This window comes from Dasypus novemcinctus, chromosome X, assembly GCF_030445035.2.
Source record: "Dasypus novemcinctus isolate mDasNov1 chromosome X, mDasNov1.1.hap2, whole genome shotgun sequence".
In the NCBI taxonomy this organism is placed as follows: Eukaryota; Metazoa; Chordata; class Mammalia; order Cingulata; family Dasypodidae; genus Dasypus; species Dasypus novemcinctus.
Window position 1 is genome coordinate 126,840,834 of NC_080704.1, and position 9,687 is coordinate 126,850,520.

Here is a 9,687-nt window from a genome sequence, read left to right on the forward strand (position 1 = left end):
CTATCTCTCCACATCCTCCCCAACATTTACAGTTTCCTACATTTTAATAGCAGCCAGTCTAATAGGTGTGAAATGATCTCTCTTTGTAGTTTTGATTTGCACTTCCCTAATCACTAGTGATGTTGAACTTTTTAAAAATGTGTTTCTTCACATTTGTATTTCTTCTTTGGACAATTGTCTTTGCAAGTCTTGGCCCATTTTTTAATCAGATACTTTGTCTTTTTATTGTTGAGTCTTATGATCTCCTTATGTATCATGGATATTAAACCTTTCTCAGAGATGTGATAGCCAAATATTTTCTCCCATTGAGTCAGCTGCCTTTTTACCCTTCTGACAAAGTCCTTTGAGGAGCAAAAGTGTTGAATCTTCAGGAGGTTCCATTTATCTATTTTTTTTCCTTTTATTGCTCATGTGTTGGGTATAAGGTTTAAGAAACTACCTCCTACCACAAGATCTTGAAGATTTTTTCCTACATTTTCTTCTAAAAGTTTTATGGTTGTTTTTATATTTAGGTCCTTGATCCATTTTGAATTATTTGTTGTATAAGGTGTGAGATAAGGGTCTTCTTTATTTATTTTGGATATGTTTATCCAGTTCTCAAAGCACCATTTGTTGAGTAGACTGTTCTGGCCCAGCTGGGTGGGTTTAACAGCCTTGTGAAAAATCACTTGATTATAGATGTGAGGGTCTTTTTCTGAGTTCTCAATTTGGTTCCATTTATCAATCTATCTGTCCCTATGCCTATACCATGTTGTTTTTACTACTGTATCTAAGTAATATGCTTTAAAGTCAGGAAATGGGAGACTTCCAACTTCATTCTTCTTTTTAAAGACATTTTTTCACTATTTGGGGCAACTTACCCTTCTAAATAAATTGATTATTGGCTGTTCATTTCTGCAGAAAAGACTGTTGGGATTTTTATTGGGATTGCGTTGAATCTGTAAATCTGTTTGGGAAGAATTGACATCTTAATGATATTTACTTTTCCAATCCATGAACATGGAATGTCCTTCCATTACTTAAGTCTTTTCACAATGTTTTATAGTTTTCTGAATACAGGTTCTTTATGTCCTTGGTTAAATTTATTCCTAAATATTTGATTTTTTATTGCTATTATAAATGACATTCTTCTTCTGATTTCCTCCTCAGATTGTGCATCAGGATTATAGAATTGCTACTGATTTTTCGATATTATTCTTGTATCATGCCACTTTGCTGGACTCAGGTAGATTTGTTGTAGATTTTCAGTATTTCCTAGTAGAGGATCATGTCATCAGCGAGTAGTGAAAGTTTTATTTCTTCCTTTCTTATTTTGGTGCCGTTTATTTTTTGTCTAGCCTAATTGCTCTATATAGTACTTATAGCACAGAATTGAACAGCAATGGTGACAGTGGGCATCCTTGTCTTGTTCCTGATCTAAGTGTAAAACCTTTCAATTTTCACCAATGAATATAATGCTATTTGTAGGTTTTTCATATATGCAGTTTACCATATTGAGAAAGCTTCTTCCTATTGTTGTCTTTTTATCAAGAAAAAGTGCTGTATTTTGTCAAATGCATTTCTACATCAATAGGAAGGATCATAGCATTTTCTTCTTCAATTTAAAAATGTGGTTTATTACAATAATTGATTTTCTTGTTATTGACCACCCTTGCATACCTGGGATAAAACCCACTTGATCGTGGTGTACAATTCTTTTAATGTGCTTTTGGATTCAGTTTGCAAGTATTTTGTTGAGAATTTTTGCACCTATATTCATTAGAGATATTGGTCTATAATTTTCTGTTTTTGTTGAAGCTATATCTGTTTTTGATATTAGGATGATATTGGCTTCATTGAATGAGTTTGATAGCATTCTCTCCTTTTCAATAATTTGGAAGAGCTTGAGCAAGATTGGTATTAGGTCATTTTGATTGATTGGTAGAATATAGAATTCCCCTGAGAAGTCACCTGTCTTGGTTTTTTTCATCTTTGAGGTTTTTGATGACTGTTTCAATCTCTTCACTTGTGATTGTTTGAGGTCTTCTATTTCTTCTATGGTCAGTGTGGATGGTTTGTATGTTTATAGGAATTTGTCCATCTCCTCTACATTGTTTAGTGTTTTGGCATATAATTGTTCATAGTATCCTCTTATGATCTATCTTATTTCTGCTGGGTCAGTGGTAATACCTTCCCTCCTCAGTTCTGATTACATTTATTTATGTATTCTCTCTTTTTTTCTTTGTCAGTCTAGTTAAGGGTTTGTCAATTTCGCTAATCTCAAAAAAACAAATTTTGGTTTTATTAATTCAACTTTTTTTTTGTTCTTGATTTCATTTATTTCTGCTTTGACCTTTACTGTTTCTATTCTTTGGCTTGATTTGGGATTAACTTGCTTTTTTTTCCTAGTTCTTCCAGGTATGTAGCTAGGTCTTCAGTTTTTTAAATCTTCTTTTTTAATGTTACCATTGAGGACTATAAATTTCCCTCTCCACACTGCCTTTGCAGTGTTCCATAGGTTTTGATATGTTGGGTTCTCATTTTCTCTCATCTCCAGATATTTGCTGAATTCTTTTGCAGTTTCTTTGTTGACCCACAGATTATTCAATAGTGTGTTTTCTAATCTCCATATATTTATGAATTTTCCTTTTCCATAAATTATTGATTTTCACCTTTATTCTGTTATTATCAGAGAAAATGTTTCATATAATTTCAATCTTTTAAAATTTATTTAGACTTGTCTTGTGACCAAATACATGGTCTATCCTGGAGAAGTATCCATGAACACTTATAAAGAATGTATGTCCTGTTTGGGGGTGTAATGTTCTATAGATGTCTGTTAGGTCTACTTCATTTATCATATTATTCAACTCTCTGTTCCTTTATTTATCCTCTGTCCAGATGTTCAGTACAGTATTGAGAGTGGTGTATTGAAGTTTCTAATGATGATTGTAGAGGTATCTGTTTTTCCTCTCAGCTTTGCCAGTGTGTGTCTCATGTATCTTGGAGCACTGAAATTAGGTGCATAAATACTTACTACAGTTATTTCTTCTTGCTGAATTGCCCCTTTTAATAATATATAATGACCTTCGTTATCCTTTATAACAGTTTTGCATTTAAAATCTATTTTGTCTGATTTTAGTATCTCAAGTCCAACTGTTTTGGCTTGTTTTGTTTTTTTTATTACTATTTATGTAGAATATCTTTTTTGCCCAAGCTTTCATTGTTAACTTGGTTGTGTCCTTACATCTGAGGTGAGTCTCTTGTAGACAAAATATAGACAGCTCATATTTTTTGAACCATTCCATCAGTCTATGTCTTTTGATTAGGGAGTTCAACCCATTATATTCAATGTTATCACTGAAGACATTACTTACTTCATCCATTTTGACCTTTGACTTTCTATTGTCATATCATACTATTGTCTACCTTTTTACTTTCTAATTTACCCTTTTAATAATCTTCATTTCCACAAACTTCTCCACATCTCTTGCCCTTGTTTTTTTTCTTTCAACTTGCAGTACTCCCTATGGTATGTCTTGTAATTCTGGTTTTTTGGTAACATATTCTAAGAGCTTTTGTTTTTCAATGAAGAATTTAAATTCTCTCTCATTTTTGAAGGACAGCTTTGCTGGGTACAGAATTCTCGGTTGGAAGTTTTTCTCTTTCACTACCTTAAAGAAATTATACCATTTTCTTCTCTCCTCCACGTTTTTTGATGAGAGGTCAGCATTTATTTATATTGAAGTTCCCTTGTATGTGATGCTTTGCTTGTCTCTTTCTGCTTTCAGAATCTTCTCTTATTTCTGATACTTGTCATTCAGAATAGTAGGTGTTTCAGGGTTGGTCTATTCAGAATTTATTCTGTTTGTGGTGCATTGTTGTTCTTGGATATTGATATTTATGTCTTTCATAAGGATTGGGAAGTTTTCAATCAATATTTCTTCAAATATCCTTTCTGCCACTTTTCCAACTTCTTCTCCTTCTGGGACACCAATGATGCATGTTTTAGCATTTTGTGCTGTTATTCAATTCCCTGAGACCTGTTCCATTTTTTCCATTGTCTTCTCTTTCTGTTCTCCTGTCTTTTCCAGTACGGATGTTATGTCTTCAAAATCACTAAATGTGTCTTCAAGTAATTCAAAGTTTCTCTTGTGTGCTTCCAAAATATAAATATAGATTTTTTTCATTTATTGACATATATCACTCATACATAAACATACATAAACAATAAGTGTATAGTAATTATTGTGAACTTACAAAGCAAATGTACTTAATGCTATACAGGGCTCTAATAGCTCACCCTACCACAAATACCTTGCATTGCTGTGAAACATTTTTAAATAATGATTCAAGAACATGCTCAAAATATCACTACTAAATAAAGTATCTTACATTTGGTGTATATTTCTCCCAACCCAGCAACTACTATTATTATTATTATTATATCATTGATACTATAATATATATAAACAATGAGTATATATTAAAAGTTTTGAATGTACAAATCAAACATGCATATCATCATACAGGGGTCCCATACATCACCCCACCACCAAACCTTACATTGTTAAGAGACATTTATTACAAATTATGAAAGAATATCACCAAAATCTTACTACTAAATATAGTCCTTATCTTATATTTGGTGTATTTTCCCCCCAACCTACCCTATTATTATTTTTAAATATATGTTTATGAGAGAAATTGTAAACTTACAAGACAATTATACACATGTGCAAAATTCCCGTACATCACCCCTCTATCAACACATTATACCATGGTAGAATATTTGTTACAGATTATGAGATAATATCAGATGATTACCAGGTTCATAGCATATATTTGGCACAATTTTTTGATACTCCTTCATTATCAACACAGTACATCTTTGGCATAGATGCATATTACATTACTGTTAACCACAGTCCATAGGTCACTTCAGTTGTATTTTTCCCATGTTTCTTCACATTCCAACCACCCTGCAATCATGATGTACATCTGCTCTAGCTGAGAAAGGACACTCTTGCATCTGTACAATCAATCACAATTCTCATCCACCTCTTGGTTTACTATGTTATTCTGTCCAGAGTTTATTCTCAGCTTTCTGTCATTTGGCATTTACCTCCCAAGACTGCTCTTTTCAGCCACATTCCCATTTAGAAACCAGCTGTTATTCAATATAATGTGTTGCCATGAACTCTATACATTTCCACACTTTCACAGTAAAGTTAATTAAAACGTCTATATACATTAAACATCAGTAGCCCATCTCAGTTATCCTCTTATCTCATTAAAGAATTTACCACATACTGCCAGGTCTTGAAGATATTTTCCTACATTTTCTTCTAGAAGCTTTATGGTTCTTGCTTTTATATTTAGGTTTTTGTTCCATTTTGAGCTAATTTTTGTATAATGTGTGAGATAAGGGTCCTCTTTCCTTCTTTTGTCTATGGATATCCAATTATTCCAGCACCATTTGTTGAATGGACTATTCTGCCTGAGCTGGGTGGGTTTGACAGGCTTGTCAAAAATTGCTTGACCCTAAATGTGAGAGTCAGTTTTTGACTCAGTTTGGTTCCAATCATCTATGTGTATGTCTTTATGCCACTACCATGCTGTTTTTACCACTGTCGCTAGGTAACTTGATTTAAAGTCTGGACATGTGAGTCCTCCAACTTCACTTCTCCTTTATAAGATGTTTCTGGCTATTCAGGAAGCCTTACCCTTCCAAATAAATTTGATAATCATGCTTACCATTCATATAAAAATGCTGGTGGAATTTTTATCAGGATTGCATTGACTCTGCATATCAATTTGAGTAGAATTGTCATCTTAATGATATTTAGTCTTCCAATCTGTGAGCATGGAATGTTCTTTCAATTATTTAGGTCTTTTTTAATTTCTTTTAACAGTGAGTTGTAGTTTTCTGAGTACAAATGCTTTTCTTTGTTGGTTAAATTTATTCCTAAGTATTTGGGCTTTATCTGTTGTATTTTATTTTCAACTCTCTTTTGACAATTTTAGTTACTTTTACTGATAGGATCTTTATTTCTAGACTCTCTTCCAAGCCTCTTTCTCCTGTATTTTCTTTTCAGGCTGTAGCACACCCTTTAGTATTTCCTGCAAAGTCAGTCTATTGTTTACAAACTCTCTCAGTTTCTGTTTTTCTGTGACTATTCTAAAGTTGCCCTCATTTTTGAAAGACTATCTTGCCAGATATAAAATTCTTGGTTGGAAATTTTTCTCTCACAGTATCTTAAACATGTCATTCCACTTATTGTCTTCTTGCCTCCATGATTTCTGATGAGAAGCTGGCACTTCATTTTATTAGGTATCCCTTGTATGTTATGCATTGCTTTTCTCTTGCTGCTCTCAAATTTTTCTCTTTGTCTTTGGCATTTGACATTCTGATCAGTATGTGTCTCAGAGTTCGTCTCTTTGGATTGATTCAGAAAGGAGTATGTTTTCTCCTTGGGCATGGATACCCATGTCCTTCAATAGGGTGTGGGAAGTTTTTGACCATTATTTCTTTAAATATTCTTTCTGCTCCTTATTTCTTCTCTACTCCTTCTGGAAAACCCATGACACATAGTGTTCCATGTCTCTTGCTGTCATTTACTTCCCTAAGACCTCTTTCCATTTTTTCCATTCTTTTCCCCATCTTCTTTTGTATGTTCACTTTCAGAAGCCATTTCTTCAGGCTCACCAATCTTTTCTTCTGCTTCTTCAAATTTGTTATTATATGATTCCAGTGCGTTTTAAATTTCATTTATTGCACCTTTCATTCCCATAAGATCTGCTCTACATATGTTTTCAAATTCTTCTTTGTGCTCATCCAATTTATTCTTAATACTCTTAATCTCTTTAGCCATGTCATTGAAATTATTAAGAAGATTTGTTTGAACATCTGTGATTAGCTGCGTCTTGTTTCTTTGTCCGCTTCTGTTGTCGTCAGCGGCACGGGAAGTGTGGGCAGCGCCATTCCTGGGCAGGCTGCACTTTCTTTCGCGCTGGGCGGCTTCTCCTTACGGGGCGCACTCCTTGCGCATGGGGCTCCCCTACGCAGGGGACACCCTTGTGTGGCACGGCACTCCTTGCGCGCATCAGCACTGTGTATGGCCAGCTCCACACGGGTCAAGGAGGCCCGGGGTTTGAACCGCGGACCTCCCATATGGTAGACGGACGCCCTAACCACTGGGCCAAAGTCTGTTTCCCAGGAATTTAAAGAAGCAAGAAACATAAACTCAATTAGCATCTCAGAAATTAGGGAGCTGTCAGAAACACCAAAATTGTACTGTTCCCCTTGATATGTGTCAACTTTCAATAGTTTTTTAAGAAGTGTTCAATGTCATAATTTCTAAACAGAATCAGGAATAAATAGTCTGTTCTTCATTTTCAGAACCTACCCAATTGAAATTCTAAATGCAAACCCTCCTTATAAATCAGCATTCTGGAATCCCAAGATAATTTCAGGGGAAAAAAAAGCATGCAGATTCAATGCATAAATAGAATTCATGCATTCCCAGAAACTTGAAAAGAGAAATTGTTTAAAATGGATGTGAGACAATAACGATGCAACATGTGGCTATCTGGATTGTTTTTACATCCTGACTGCATGTGGTTTTGAGATGCAGGAGTTAAGGAATTAAGACACCATTTCAGGAGAGTTAAACTTCATTCAGAAATGATCTTGGAATCAAAAGGAAAACAATGAAAGTGAAAAAAATAGACTGTGATGAGTTGTTAATCACTTGTCAAAAAAAAAAACATTCTCCAGACCCCTTTTATAAAACAAATACTTATCCCTCCACACTCTCTAACTCAATTTCACATCCAAATATCTCCACATTATGCTTGACTATATAGTCTCCTGCCTGTAATGAATCTATGTATCACCAAGAACTTAAGATGTACCCCAATGAAGCAACTAGAGATATATGAGATTTAATATTGCCATGGATAATCATGAGTAATATGGAGAATATGTATTTTGGGAAATCAACAGAAGGAAGGTCCTATAGGAGCTGGTGAGATCACTATGATTTTCAAAGACAGAGATGTGACACAAACCACAAGTAAATTTGGGAATGAGAGAAGGATTCGTTATGGAGAGTAAACAGCAAGAACTTCACAGGCTGCAGGGTATCTAGCTGACTGAAAGAGGAACTAGCAAAAGGAGAGGACACAAAATATCTTTGGATGAGTATGGTTGGGGCCAGATCACAGATGGCTTTAAATACCAGGTAATTGCATTTGATCCAACTTTTCTTGACATTGTGGTAGAATTTCTTTCACACATTTTATAAGTCTATGAAATACTTACTGGAAAAATACTTTTCCAGTAAATACTCATATGGAGGGGGTACCAAACACAAAGAGGTTGCTAGATTATTCTGGAGCTCACACCACCTCACCTCATCTGACAGAATGAACTTAGGTTGTTCAGTGTTTTTAAATTTACATTCATCAGGAGCTGATTATATAAGCATTCCTGGTTCTCTGTGAATCCTAAATGCCAGCTCAATTCCTAACACTGTATTAGCCACACTGTTTTCCCTAGGCAGGGAGAAGAGTGGAACATTGTCTTAAGTCTGAAGGGGATCAGACCATGATGAAAATGATAGAGGCAGGTGAGGAGAGCAATCTAGAGAATGGCTGTTTCTCTTCAGACAGGTGCATTGATCCTATGGCACAACATCATGTCCAGAGAAAATTGTAGCATTTGTCATTTGTCAGAGCTTCATTCTAGAATGGAAGTGATGTTATATGTCTCTGACCTAATTTGGGCTGCAGTAACCTCTATGGTCCCAAGGCAAGCTGCATCCAGTAGGGAGTGTAGAATGGCACAGCAATACACAGAGGACCTCTGGTCTCTGAGAAGCACTCATTAACCCTGCTACCCAGAACCATTCTTATGCACCTTCACACTCCTTAGACTCCACAGCATTGTTGCCTGCCTAGACCTTCAGTTTCTACACTTAATTTCTCTATACTTGTGGTACCCACCACACCTCACCCATTTGGCTAATACCCAAGCCTAATCCAGTGTTGTCATTATTGCCAACCTTCACCTTATAATCCAAGATTTTGTCTGCAAGGGATTGAAGAGACCAGTTACTCAAACCTCTTCCAGTAAGTCTAGAGATAAATTCTGTTCACGAATAGTATTTTATGGGAAGAGGGCCAAGGCGGGTTTTCTTCTACTGTACCACAGCATGTGATTTTTTCCAAGCCCAATCTTAAAGGGGAAGGCTTAAAAGTTGAGCTCTGCAGTTATCTAGCTAATTATGATGTTTATTTTTATATACAATAAGTCAAATCAAATCCTGCCTACTAAAACAGCTCCATTCATTAAGAACTTAATATTAGTCTGTTAGATAAAAACATACATCCTCTAGAAATGGCAAGTCCTAAATTGATGTGAATATGATAAAAAGTATGTCAGGGCAGATAGCTCAGGAGTTTGGTGCCTTACCAGTTGGCTTTACCTTGGAATTGATGCTCCCCGGTGTGACAGAGTTGATCTCAGTTGTGGTTTCCCTACATGTGCCTCTTCTGCCGCCTCTATTTGGACCTATAGTTAGTACTAGAATCGATCGGTGTATGTCAAGGAGATTTAATCTTTGGGCCATCCATGTGCCAATTGAGCACTGAATCTCAACAGTCACAGCACCTACTCTCCAGATCACTGGACTCACCCAGGAC